We start from the raw sequence: 15,051 nt of genomic DNA on the forward strand, positions 1-15,051 counted from the left end.
GATGGCTGAGTCAAACTTGAGCGGGTCAGAACTGAACTCAGAAAATGTGTAGAAAAGGTGGACTTGTGAAATCAGAAACATTTCTTACATGCACAATGTACTTTAATGAGTACATTAAGCTATTTTTCTGCTTGACTGTAAGCATTAAGTAAGCAAGGCACATTGGAACTTTCTATTTTAAAAAAAAATCAGATTATTCTGTTTCAATCAGTAAATCTTTGGTTGATTGCCCATGGTAAGAAATTCTGCTGCTCAATTAAGACAGCAGTTATTTACAGATTTGTAGCATTGCTACCGATATAGATTAAATGCATGGCAAACATGCCACTTGATTGCTTTTTCACACATATAGAAATTGATCAGTGCTGAATTAATTTCTTCATATAAACAGAGAAAAGCCTCTTTTTACTGGTCCTTGCAGTTATTTTAATGGACATGCCCTGATGAAGAAACTTCCATGGTTGTTCATAAGCTTTCTTTTGAGATAGTTAATATAGTTACAGTAGGACTATCTCATGGGATGCAGTCCTGTGAAATATATGTCATGTGATTGATAAGATAAATACTCTTGTGTCAGCTTTTGTCACATAAAAATTAGTGTGGAACAAGGTCTAAGACTGAAAAGTCAACAAAATGTTTAAAGAATATCAATGAAAATGCTCTTATTTACATATTTGTGAAAAGATACTGCAACAACTGTCCCCATTTAATAAATGCATTTTCTAAAGTGTAGAAAATACTTTATCTATTTTGTAATTTCTCTTCTGAACATTTGTTCCTAAAATTCAAAAATATCAAGGTGAGTATCCATAATGAATGAATATGCACCATATACATAACAACCAAGATTTTTTTCTTTAGGTAATATTTCATCAACAAAATGTTACACTCAATCTGACTTGATGGATGAGCAAATGCAAAAAATAAAAATAAAAATCCAAACAGCATGCAAATTCTCTGTTTCTTTTTTAAACACTTAACAAAACTAAAGATTAAAAAGGATGAAGATTTTTCCTTCATTCCAGATCATTTATACACTATTATTATAATTGGAATATGGACTTGCAGTAAGTAAACTGTTGCATACCCTGTGATGAAAAATATTTTTTATTTCCAAGGCATCAGAAACATATTTCTAGATCATTTACTGGCAATAATTTTGATATTCTTCTATAGATCTACCTGTGCTTGATAATGCCTCAATAGCCATATTAAAAAGCTCTTTTAGGACAATCTAGTAGTAGAAATGACCACCAATTAGACAGGAAAGGGTCAATCCCATAGTAGTCCTCTAAAATGGTTCCAAAAGTTGGAACACTTTCCACAGCATTTTTTAGGAAAGTAGAAAGAAGCAGTACATAGTTCTCTTTAAAGAGCTGGGTTTTAATAACCAAAGTTAAAAAGAAATCTAGAAGTCTAGTAACTCTGTCCAATTGGCCAATCATTTCCTAAAGGGCAGCTCTAACAAATTCTGGAATATTAACAATAAACCAGACAAGATACAATGAGTAATGTCTAACTTGAGACTGTGTGATCTAAATGTTCAAAATTTACATATGTATAGAAACAAGATGGCCAATTGTCCAGACATAATCCAAAATCTCTAGAGAGTACCAGTTGCTTTGGCTTTCCCCGTTTATCTACATTCCAACATTTATTATGTTTAAAAATGCTGTATTATAGTTATCAATCACGACTCTTTGTAAATATCAAAACAGTAGCCTATTTTATTTGCTAGAAAGCTTCCTGAAATAAAGGACATGTAAAAAAAATTTCTTTCAAGCACAAAAGTTTGCAAAAAACCTGTTTGAGCACAAAGCCATTGAATAGTTCCACCCATTTGGAAGTGGTATGAGCCAGACGTTTGACCTCCAAATGGTTTAAAGTTTTGTGTACTCCTAATTTGAAATATGGCTGTTTAAAAATTAATGCAAGATTTGATAGTGATAATATAATTGCAAATGTTCTATTGCTCAACATTTTGTTACTGTACATGACTTCTACAGTACCAAATCTGTTGATCCAAAGAAACAGTCCTTCATGCTGCTTTCAATTCTGTCCTGAAAGAGTTTCCACAGCATATTTTGAGACATGCATAGTAGGAAGTTACAATTACCAAAGGAGTCAAAAGTGTGGGAGAAAACAAGATTGCAAAACTTTGCTCATTTATTTTGAAGAAAGACCCACTTATTGAAATTTGCTTTTGAGTGGACAGGCACAGAATTGCAGCCTTATGTGACAATATTTTTATCTGGGCTTGTATTAAAGCCAGCAACCTGTCAGCCTGTTTTAATTTCTCTTTCTTGAAAGTTTTTAACAAAAGCAGATACATGAAAACATTCTTTTCTTTATATAGGATTTTTTTGGGGAAATCCTTTGTCCAAGTATTTATAAACCTATTACAAGTTATTCTTAAAAAAATTACTACCTCTTATTCATTCCATTGCAATGTTAAATAAAAACAATCCTTAAACATAAACAGTACAAATGAAAATGCATGTTCAGAGTGGCCCATTTCTATACTGTAGATAATTAACCTTCTAAATTCAATTTTTTTAAAAAAATCTTCAGCTATGTCTTTAATATACTTTTGCCTGGTTATTATGCATTACATGTATGCATACTAGTCTAATACTTCCTGTTCTGTACATTTAAGAGAATTTTGTCCATCTCCTATTATGACTAATTATAATGGAGAGTATTTATTATCTAGGGAAGAATTTTAAAAATGTTGGTCAATGTGAGGCACCGCTGAGAGTTGTTTCAGACAAAGAAACTTGTACATTTAAAGGGACCAAACACAGAAAAAAGTTAGGGTGCCCCACATCATAGCTCTCTATAAAACAGTGATTTGGGAAGTTTCTTCCTCTAAAACTAACTTCCACTGTCATGGCTGCATCTCTCCTAACCAAGCTTCATGAGCTGACAGCCTGACATTAGCGCAGGGGGGGGGAGGAGGGAGTTGAGAGAAAGATTGAAATGTAAGGAAGAAGGGGAGGACGGAAGCCCAGCTGTGCCTTGTGAGAAACTTCAGCCAGGCAAGGTCAATTATCGATATGCAGAATTGGGAACCGAGAACCTGTTTCCTAAACAATATACAAGCACCTAATTGGACACTTACAGATAACTAGGGGAAGGGGAAATAGGAAAATTTACTTTGTATTGTTTGCACAGGAAAACCTCAGATTCAGGTTACACTACTTCTGTAACCACCTAAGCTTCAGTAAAGTATACTCTTGGCAAAAACAAATGGCCAGGAATCTTTCTTTGCTAGATGACTAAATGGGATGATTGACATCCACACAGCCATCTAAAACTGTGATATTTACCCAAACCTATACCTCTAGTAAGACTACCTGTTAGCTGCTATATATTGTAATATACAATCTAATGACATAGAAACAAACAAGAGATAAGGTTACTTGCATGGCCAGTTAAATCATTATTGCTACTATCTTCAAAAGCCGTGTAAGGCATTATTCTGCTGTACACACATTATCAAGTTAGTAAGCTATGCATAATAATTATGGCATAAAATCATAAAAACAGCTTAGAATAGCGATAATTTAAACAGTAGAAAGGAATTATTTGTACAGTGGATTCACAGATCCGGCACTCTACACAAAATTATATGCATATAAATATATATAATGTTAAGGGCTTAACAGCAAGCACAATTTTTTATATTTTTTTCCCCACTGGTCAGAAACTTTGCAAGCACTACTAAGATTCCTGAGACAGTTTTTTGAGGGGGGGGGGAAAGTATCACTGCCATGTTTGCTGCAATTTCTTCCTTAGCCTTTTTTCTGTTTGTTTTTAACTGCCCTATTTACATGCTTCTTTATAAAAACAGCAAAATCTCCACTTGGCTCTTAGCCAGATTCATTTTTAAAATAGATCTACTATTTTGCCCCAAATGTTCCAAAGCTTATGAATTCAGCTCAGTTTAAACTGCTCTTTTATTTGCCTTATTTGTTGCTCCTTTCTAATAATCCTCAATCAACTCTGACTTGACCTCTAATCAGCAGGCTTCCTCAATATCCAACAATTTCTACAGCTACCGTATTTCTTCCTTAGAGTTCATATCTTCCCCGTGCTGCTTTCTAAATACCTTGCTGAAGAAAAGAGCACAATGAGAATACCAAATAGATAACACTACAGCAGAGAAGTCACTACATTGCCAGAACAAAATAAATCCCACAGGGAAAGAGTTCTGTGCATTTTCTACTTCAGCAAGTCGTCACAAACATTCCATATTTCACACATAATCCACATTCTATGGGTTGAATTTCTTATAAACGCAGATTATCAGGAATCTTCACAAAAGAAAAAGAGAGATAAAACCAAAGCTATACTACAACAAACTGTAATATATGTACACTTCCAAAGTGCGTACTATGTGTAGCTATGGAGCTGTTATATACTAGATCAAACATTACAATTAACAACGGCCTTACCATCTTTATTTTTATTGGCTTAAGCAAAACAAGAATGGTATTTTTAAGAGGCAAAGCAACATTAATTGCATACAGATTATGCTTATCAAGTAGTCAATAAAATAGCAAATAATCTGTAACAAATGGCAACAATAATTCATACATGCCTCATAGCAAATGCTTGTCCTTCCAAAAAATATAAATAAGGAATCATTATTTCTACTATTTCAACCCTATTTTAGCATTCCAGCACACACAAACTAACTTCAATATATGAAAAAATGCTGTCAGTTTTAAATGTTTTAATAAATAATAAAGAATTTAATTTAGAATATATTAAAGGTAAAGGTTCCCCCGCACATGCGTGCTAGTCGTATTAGGCCCACTTAATAAAGCTTCCCAAATCATCTTTCTAAACCCAGTAGGATTCATACATACATACAAATCTGTTTTATCCATTACTATTATACCGAAACACATTCCTAATTTTACTTTGGAGCATAAATAAAACCTTGGAGCAGTCTCCCTTTTTCAGTCCTTACTAGTGCATGATATTGTGGTGAAAATATAATTGGGCAAACTCCATACATCTACTTTCTCTAAGGCAGGATTTAAGCGTTGCAGCAAAATAAATCAAATGGATATCACCGAATGTTTGTCTTTAAAGAAGTTTTTATTTATGTTAAATAAGTAATTCCTGGAGGATTTGTGAAAAATATAGTCTCTGAACCAAAAGCACATGGAAGAGAAAGTTATGCAAGTACTTTATTTTTCTGCCACATTAGATACGGTGCTTTGTTTGATCTTTCCTTCAAAGAGCTCAAAGCTGCATTTTAAGCTACATAATTATCATTTTCCTGTGCCAGAATTTTGCAAGCCTTCCACTGCAGCTTTGTCACGTGATGTCTTTTAAGTAATTCAAACTAAATTTCTTATTACTATTATTGCAAGCCAAGATAAACATTGTTCCTATTACCCTCAGTGGGAATAATATGACTTGTAGTAATCTTCAAAAAAAGTCGTTAAGATCCACTTGAGGTCAGCTCCAGTTGAAATCTGAAGATTTTCTTCCAAGTAGATAGTCTGAATTGTATGATGTATATTGTATTTAAGTTTTGTCTATGAATAAGCTTCACTGAATTGTGACTGAAGTTACAAGAACTTTATAATTGTTAATGCCATTCATTGATAATACTGCTTGCTTCAGGATAAGCGTAATGGCATGGTTCCTACTAGAAATCAACTAGAACACTACAGCATGGCATCAAACCAATATCACAAGTTGTTCCAGCTTGTACAGCTGACTTGGAAACATCTTACAGCTGTTGAAATTCTTAATACCAAGCTTCTCAAATAGCATGAGGTTGAAAAGGTTATAATGTTTACGTACAGCACCTAAAACGTATTAAGTTTGTATGTGAAAAAAGATGAACTGTGAGAAGTGGCTTGTTGTTGTAATACAAACAAAAAACAAAAATCCAACCCCTTGGCTATGGTCGAGTCATAAAAACAATAAAACACAACTGCTCATTCAGCAAATATTTTTCTCTAGGTGTGTAATATAAATAAACCAGAAATTATCCTTTGAATATTATCTCACCTTTTTGAAATGGCATGGAGTGTCATAACATTAAACTGAAGAAAAAAACAGGAAAAAGTAATGGCAAAAGCTTTATTGACACATTTATGATGATGATGATGATGATAACTTTATTGTCACTTTGAATGTACACCAATCGGCATACATCAAAATGAAATTTCGTTGCATACAGCTCTCAAAGGGTCACCACCTCCGATATATACTCCTTGTTCAGGGCCCGAACAAATTAATACATGATCAACATGAATGCTCCTACAGTTAAAGGTTCTCTGTTACAATGAATCAAGATATAAAGGCAGTCACTGTAGGCAGCCACTATCCAATTATATTTTAAGAAATGAGTACTGAAGAAGGAAGCACAGCTGGAATTCCTGACAATGAGAAATAACTAGTTTTTGGAATTCTGTACATACATGAGGACCCAGATTGTTGGGGGCAATTAAGCTGACTTTGTAATAATGCCGCTTGGGGTGTGTGTGAAAGCCCTAACAAGCAGGCATATACATAGAATGAAGGCTACTGCTAAGCTTGTAAGCCGCCCTGAGTCTTCAGAGAAGGGCGGGATATAAATGTAATAAAAATAAATAAATAAATAAATAAATAAATAAATAAATAAATAAATAAATAAATAAATAAAAATAAATTTAAAAAAAGATGTCTGTCAGTGACAGTTTAATCATACTAAGTATGTAACTACAGATATTCAGACTCAGGGGGTGTGAGAAATTACTGATTTTTCCCCATTTACTTCAGTAGGTTATTAGCTTTTCCTCATTTGTAAATGTGGAAGAGGTTTTTTTTAATCTTTTCAAATATGTCCATTTATATATTGTATTCTCTTTAGTTCCAAGCAGAACTCTGAAGTATGCCAGGGGCTACTTTATACTGTTTTCTAAAGAGTATTGTGTAATAGGGTAAGGTCACTAATGCAGTACATTTTTGCTATTCTCTTCATATAATAGCCCATAACCTACTGGTTGTTAGCAGAATAGACGAAATACTTTCAAAATATGTAACTACATTCAAGTAAAGAGATTTATTTTCAGACAAACTTCCCATCACACTCAGCAATCTGATATACTTGTATTCAGAAATAGAACTGATTTTTACCTAAGTAGGCACAAAAAAATTGTAGCCTTAGTCGCTACTATATATAATCTGCCATTTCTGTTATCTGAAAGGACCTAACAGATTGGTCCACCCCAGGCAACTGATGGGCCATTTTGGGTCCCAGAGGGAGCTTAGGGTTTTATCAGGCAGTTTGGCTGAGACTTTGGGTTCAGCCTAGCATAAGCATGTGATTGACACCCTGGATCAGACTGCTCCTAGGCAGCCTCTTTCTGTCCATCAATCCAAGAGTCTTCTGAGGAGTTCCAGGAGATGAAATGCTAGAAGTGATGCCTGAAGTGCTGTTTGAGAAAGTCAAAGTGTATATCCAACCAAACAGAAGTGGGAGCCTACATCACGGTGATAAGGGTAGTGAAAAGTTGCTATTCTTCCACCCTGTAGCATCTCCCGATAGGTGTCCAATGGCCTTGTTTAGGGTAAGCTGTTCAGGGGGTGGGGAATGCATAGAATCATCTGCAAAGCCACGCTGATGAATGAATATTCCTGCAACTTGGCAGACAAAATCTCTCAGAGTTAGATTCTGACTAGGCAAGTTCAAGGGACAATCTTGTGATGTTATTTGGACTGAATTTGAGAAAGCGGATAAGTTTTTCCCCCCTGTTTGTTCAGCCACCTGTTTGTTAGACACTGGCTCTCCTGGGTTATTAAAGCAGTCTGGGAGGTGACTAACAATGGTGGCTTCAACCTCTTTGAGAGAGGGGATGTTCCTCTCACACCTGAAGGAAACAGTGGTACACCCCCTCTTCAAGAGGTCATCACTGGATCCTTCCCTGTTGGAAAATTATTGGCTAGTTTCCAACCTTCCATTCTTGAGGAAGGTAGTAGAAAAGCTGGCTGGATGACAGCTACAGAGGTTCTTGCAGGAAACAGATTATCTGGACCATTTTAGTCTGATTTTAGGGCAGGATCCAGTACAGAGACAGCTCTGTTCACACTTGATGACTTTTGGCAGAGCAGCATGAGGATGATGCATCCTTCTTAGTACTTCTTGATCTTGCAGAGGCTTTCAATACTGTTGACCATAGTATCCTTCTGTCCTGGCTGTACAGCTTAGAAATGGCAGGCACTGGATCACATTGTTCCTCAGTAGTTGGTGGGGGGTAGAGAAGAGATCCCACCTGTGGCCTGTTATGTGGAACACTTCAAGTCTCTTCCCTCTCCTGTTCATCATCCACTAGATCATCCACTAGTGCAGAGGTCCCCAACCTTTTGGGCACCAGGGACCGGTTCCGTGGAGAGAGATTTTTCTGCGGGCCAGAGGGCGCGTGGTTTTGTGTGCTGCCTACATCCCACGGATGGGGCTTTGCTTGTTTGTGCGGCCCGGTACTGGTCCACGCACCAGGGGTTGGAGACCCCTGCACTAGTGCGGAGTTCTGTATTATCAATATACTGATGAGACCTAGATCTACACTACAACCCTGAGCTGCACAGATGAACCTGTCAATGTACTGACCGAGTGTCTGAAGGATATTTGGATCTGGATGGAGCAGAGCAGACCTCAGCTCTATCCTAACATGATTAAGTTACTGTTATTGTTGGACCCCCAGGGTTTGGAATGTTACTACTGGTAGTCTTGGATGGGGCTGTACTTCCCCTTTCGTGACTAGTGGGCACCTTGGGAATCCTTCTGGACTTGCAGTTACTGCTCAAAAACAGTTCTGAGAATGTCTAGTGAAACATATTACAGTAGTTGTATTCTAACTACCTTTGTATTTCATTAAAAAATCCTTAGCTGTCATAGTTTGGGCTCAACATACTTCCATCTTTCTCACACAATTGACAAAAAGTTGACCAAAACAATCTTAAACCTAGATTACTTCAGTGCATAATTTCAACAATCACCCTTATTCCAAATCATGAATATTTTATGAAGCAATGTAAAACTTTAGCTATGGTAAAAGTTTGATAATTTAAGTAATTATATTTATTTGCTGTATTTCATTCTAACTTATAAACCCAGAATTTGAGCAGGTACTCAGAATAATTAAATTTGTTCTTTGGAAGTAATACAACTACAACAAATAATATGTTAGTCATAATGTCAAGGTTATCTTCTTTTATTTGAACATAAGTCTTAAACACACTTCCTTGCAAGTAATTAACACTAATTTTAGTACAGGTACATTTCTAATGATGAGTTTTTATCAGGAGCCTATGCATAAAAAATTATCATATGAGATTCAGTATCTAGATGAAATGTCTTAAAGCAGAGTTTTAATTGCAGAAATATTATATTTTCTTAGCGTTCAGATTAAAATATTTTGTTGCTATGAAAATGTTCTTAATCTGAACAAGCATATTCAGGATCCTATTATGTGGGAAGTGGATAGCTTGAGTGCTTACTGGATATTGTCAGTGAGAACAGTAATGAGACCAATCACTTGGCCCTACAACTGCAATACTTTTGAAATGTATGTGGGGGGGAGTGGGTGTTTCTCTTTAAAAAATAGCCACCCACTAATTGTCATGTGCCTGGCATGTTAAAAACTATATTTTGTGGGTCATTGTCTGCAACAGAGTTGTGTACATTTTTATTCAAAACTAAATTTCAGTTAAATTCACTGGGAAATTAATTGTGTAGAGCTACAATAATAGCATTCTTGTCTCATAGCTAGCATATAGTACTATACTATATATTAAAGCTGTGTTTATCTTTTAACTGAGCAAAATGGTACATCATGGGACAACTTATAGAATGCATCCAAAATCGGGAACCCATGACTCTTACGGAAATGAAATTGGCCAAATTTTACAGAACATTTCCTCTGGTCAACTCCTGATGTTGCCTGTGCTATGCAGTTCAATATGATCTATTTTTAAGGCAGATATATCTCTAAACATTTCCCTGGTTTTTAAAGAACTTCTCTAGTGAAGGCAATATATTAAAACCTCTGCCACTGTTGAAATAATTGAGAAATCTGCCAAGGAAATATTTCTGAAACAATGGCCCAATGGGTCAAAGATTTCCTAGTATGGTATACATCAAAAGCTAAAACAACCAACTTACTAATAACAATTGAATTGCAGCATGATTAGTTCCATTAAAAAGAAATCTCACCAAGCTCCTTGCATTATGTGGACCCAGGATATCATATCTGTCAATAATATGATTTTTCTGCTTAGAAAAGACCTTGCTTATAAATAAAATTGAATTCCTAACCACATGTTGAGGTGTAATTGCATTTGAGGCTCCTCCTAAAATTCTGTTTGAGCAACTTGGGGAGCAAGATAGACAAGGACATATTTTGTGATGTCTGTTTCCAAAACTCACATTATTATTTTTCTTTTATTTTAATTCCATTTATATCCCGCCCTTCTCCGAAGACTCAGGGCGGCTTACAAGCTTAGCAGTAGCCTTCATTCTATGTATATGCCTGCTTATTAGGGCTTCCATACACCCCCCAAGCGGCATTATTACAAAGTCAGCTTAATTGCCCCCAACAATCTGGGTCCTCATTTTACCTACCTCGGAAGGATGGAAGGCTGAGTCAACCTTGAGCCTGGTGGGATGCGAACCTGCACTAATTGCAGGCAGCTGGTGTTACTTAAGGAGGCATTAGCCCACTGCTCCACCAAGGCTCTTATATTATACATTTTGCCCCCAGAAGTGAAGCTATTGGGTATGGTATATTAATAATCAAAAGAACCTCTTGGGCTGGAATTATATTCTAGTCCCACAATGCTAGTGAGTGTGGGGTTTGCTCCCTATTTATATACAATAGCTTGCCCTGCCAGTATTCAAGGGGGTAAGGTTTTCTTCCTGGCATTTCTTGATTAGTGTACTGTTTGCTGGTCGATGTTTGTCCAGTGTTAATCTCCGCTTATCTAAGGTAGGGGCTGATTGCTGGAGAGGATGTGTTTTAGTCTTTTCGTTTCCTTCTTAGCTTATTATTGAATGGTGTGTAAAAGTGATTTATCTTTATGTATCTATTGAAGACTACTGGCTCACACGTGGCAAACAAAGAGGAAATGGATGTTTCTGTGTATTCACTTTAAAAAGAGATACTGGTCCTTAAGAACACTGGGGAAAAACAAGTCCAAACTACTAATGATGTTACTTAGTTGAGTATGAAACACCTGCAAAGCAACTACACTCAAGAGAGCACCAAATACTCCAAAGTTCAAACTATTTAGACACCAAGATCAGACTTCAAATTATGTTATCTTAACCTTTAAAAGCTCATGTCAATAAATTTCAAGCGCAATGCTTAAATAAGGAAGTAAGCCTCATGGAATTCCTCCAAATACATAAAAATACATTTGTTAGGCTAATGTTATGATAGAAATTTCTTAAATAGTAATGCAATATTTTTTTTCCATTCTAGGCATTTTAATGCCCTCAAGTTTTTTAAAAAATATTTTAACAGCATGTTTGGGGCTTTACTTTTTAAACCAAGTTCATTCAGTCCTTATTTCAGCATGAGGCTAAAATGAGGTAACTTTATGCTCAGTGACACCATGAAATATATATAATTTGCATCAACATCTGCATTAAAGAAGGGACGGAATATTGCGTGATAAGTTGTGTCAAGTTTTTAAACATGTGATTGTGATAGGCACATGCTAAAAGCAAGAGCCACATGTAAAACATACACGCATTCTTCATTAAACTGTTAAAATATCTACTTCAGAACAACGTTTTATAAATTATAACATTATGAGATTTACTCATAAATCTAAACCAGAAAAGACTCCGTTAACACGTAGCTGAGATTTCTTTTCACAGGAAAAAACAAAACACCAGAATCCAAAAAAGTGACTCATATGTCCAATTACAAGAAAGTTATGTCCAGATGAAAATCAGCAGGACTTCACTCTCAATGTTGTAAACAGGTTTCCTTCCTAGGGAAACCCAGGGCCCCTTCAATCTTTTCTCTCTCTCCTCGACTCTCCGCGTGTTTTGCCTCTAACATGCCCAAGAATGATTAAACTCATAACATTTGCAGTAATTTCCACACCGAAGCATTAACGCGAAAAGGTCGTTACAGCTTTCCTAAAAAAAAAAACCGAAAAGTTTTCAACAAGTCCGTTTCCAAAAATAAAGAAAAGAGGGAAAGGGGGCAAGTAAGTAAACTGGGGAAGGAGGGGAGGGGGGAGGCGGAGGAGAGTGACAAGTCCCGCTGTCAATTTCCATCTCAGGTACATCGGGGACCGGATTTGTTTGTGTTTGTTTGTTTGAAAGAAATCCCATCAAAAACAAAAACAAAACCCACGGCACGGAACTTGCCACTCCGAGGCTCCGGGTTTTTTAAGGACAACCCTATCGAAATAAACGCTTCGTTTCCTGCTCTCCAATCGAGAGGAAGAGCATCTAATTTCACTTCCATCTCCCTCCTGAGCAAATGCCCCGCGATATAACCCAGAAGGAGAAAAAGGGGGGACGACAATTCGTTCAAACCCCAAGTATCGATCTTCCTTCCACTCTCCCCAAACCTTTCCGTTAATGCCGCCGGAGACCCCCAAGGAGGAAACGTCTCTCTCTCTCTCTTCTCCTCCCCACCCCGGGTCATTCCCAAGAAGGGGAAGCGGAGGCATTGGGAGGTCCCCCCCCACCCCCACCCCCCCAAAAAAGGCTCGCCGCACATGAAAGCTTACCCTGAAACTTGAAGCCCTTTCGCACGCCCTCCTCGGTTCTCCGGTCCGTAGGCTGGCACCCACCCGCTAAAACCATCAACAATGTGCCCATTACAAACCAGCGCTCGCTCGCTCGCTTCCTCCGCCCACCTGTCCAAGCAGAAGACCGAAGCGGAATGCAGCCGGCGCGGGAACCACCTCGGCAGAAGTCTCCCTCCCTGCCTCCCCAACCTGCCGGGCGGACGTTCCGAATCCCCTCCGTCGCGCACGGGCATCCAAGGGGAAATCTCCTCCTCCACCACCAGCACCCACCACCTCGCCTCTCCTTCAACGCCGCCGCCCCGACCCTCTTTCCCTGCCAGCCCGACTGCAGGTACCTCCGAGTCCTCACCGTGCTTAGAAGGACGGGAGTGTGGGTGGGTGGGGGAAATCTCGGTGCCTGGCCTCCTCTCAAAGCGGCTCGCCAGCGTAGCCGAAGGAAAAAAAACGACGGCCGGCACAAGCAACCCCTATACCTGACCTACTTTCCGCCTGGCTGGCCGCTGAACGTCGCACCACTAACCTACTTTCCAGCCAATGGCTTCTCCCCCCCGCATCAAGCCCCTGCCCGCCTCTGGGCCAATCGTCGGAGAGAGCTTGCGCCTGCTGCCCAATACGCCTCCAAAGACGAGGCTTGGTGTTCCGCCTTCGATCCAGCCAACCAATCCGAACCGTGCGGCTGAAGAGTAAACGAGTCAAGAACGAGGATAACGCTCTTGTTGGGCCCGCCCGCTTGAACGATTGTAACTTGCGAGGGAAGGGGAAGAGCAAGCGAGAGAGAGAGAGAGAGAGAGAGAGAGAGAGGGGACTGCCGCGCGGGTGCGCGTGCGTACGCGCTCGCGCCCTGCCAGCAGTTGTGTGTATAAGTGGCTGCTTGGAACGGGCGGGACCCGGATGTAAGGGTTCTGAGAGCCGACCGGGGTCCCCCTTCGCCCGGTGATTCCCCCTCCGGCTGTGCCGACCGGTGTTGGGTCACCCACGTCTGCTTCTGCGTGTATTTGTTCCTTGCGGAATTCGGATCGATAATCCTATGCTTCCCTCTCCAGCCAGCCCTCGGTTCCCCCCCCGCTTTTGGGGCATTGCCTCGCAGGGCAGCCGCTGCTTCTGTTCCCAAGCAGCGTTTACCTGTGACAGATCCTAACACCTCTGTTGTTAAATGCGGCTAGCAGCGCCTAATTGCTCGGCTGATCTCGAAAAGCAAGCAGTGCCGGATCTGGTTAGTAATCTGGATGGGAAGCTATCAGGAGATCCTAGGCTAGACTGGGTAGTGAAACATGTTCCAGAAGAACGCAGGAAAGTAAGGAAACAATGTGGCATTGCTACTAAAAATTGCACATTTTAGACTCCAGGAATAGACTGTAAATGGAAAGAGATTAGCTTTTTCAAAGCTTTGGGGTAGGGGCAAATCAGTGGTCTTTAGAGTTTTTCTGAATACCAGTAGACCAGCGAATGGTTTCTGACTCAACTGTTTTTGTAATTATAAAACCAACAGAAAGTTACCCTCCCAAATCATATTGCTGAAACAAAAACATCTTGGAATACTACGTGTTCTTTAATATATTTTGCATCAATCTCTGGTAAATCTCAGTGCCCTGGTTAAAAAAAAATACTCCTACAGACCAAAAGTCTTTCTATCTCTGATTTAAGGGATCCTTACAAAACCCAAGTTTTATAGTCTTTTATGTGAAGCCTTCTCCAAGTATGTGCTCTGTAACAATGTTTCCAGCATACCCCATTTCTGTGTTGATAAATACTAGGCCTACTATAAGAAATATATAAAGTAAAAATTGTATATGGGAAAACTGACACTTAATAAAAGTGGCTTTCTTCATTGCTGATCTCCAATGTAAAGAAATTTCAATTTGCAATCAGCCTGATTGCAGTTCAACTGTTCCTGGCAAATAACATGCCCCACCAGTCTCCAAAAAAAAAAGAAAAAAAAAAGGGGGGGGGGAGAGACAGTGCCTAGCCCAGCTTTGTAATAACACAGAAACAAAAGAATGCTTTAATGTGGGGGGGGGGAAGTGAACTGTGAAGTCTTGCATATTCCATTTTTGATAAAATTATGCTTAGTTGCCTCATTTCTTGTATGGAATTATCCTCATTTTGCTGTTTAACTACAATTTACCAAGTGACACTTATAATGAACTTTATAAATTATTTTTTCCCAACAATATACGCCCCCAATTCCTCTTCAATATTAAAATTTTGCCATATGTGTTCAGATGACAACCCCATAAATTTATAACCAGTCAAAGCCACTCTGCCTAGTTA

At 38.6% G+C, this 15,051-nt stretch overlaps 1 protein-coding gene across 4 annotated transcripts in view; it reads right to left on the reverse strand.

Annotated features, from left to right (window-relative positions):
* The window catches only part of BMAL1 (basic helix-loop-helix ARNT like 1), a 52,322-nt gene extending 39,100 nt beyond the window's left edge, over positions 1-13,222 (reverse strand). For 3 of the 4 annotated variants that reach the window (XR_014024723.1, XM_081314669.1, XM_081314667.1), the window contains exon 1: positions 13,116-13,180. The gene's annotated coding sequence lies outside the window, so the exon portion shown is untranslated. Of the gene's footprint in view, positions 1-13,115 lie in introns of all 4 variants that reach the window. The other variant, XM_081314668.1, reaches the window with a different exon arrangement.
* Positions 13,223-15,051: the final 1,829 nt, after the last annotated feature.

Source organism: Vipera berus (genome assembly GCF_964194415.1).
Source record: "Vipera berus genome assembly, chromosome: 1".
Lineage (NCBI taxonomy): Eukaryota > Metazoa > Chordata > Lepidosauria > Squamata > Viperidae > Vipera > Vipera berus.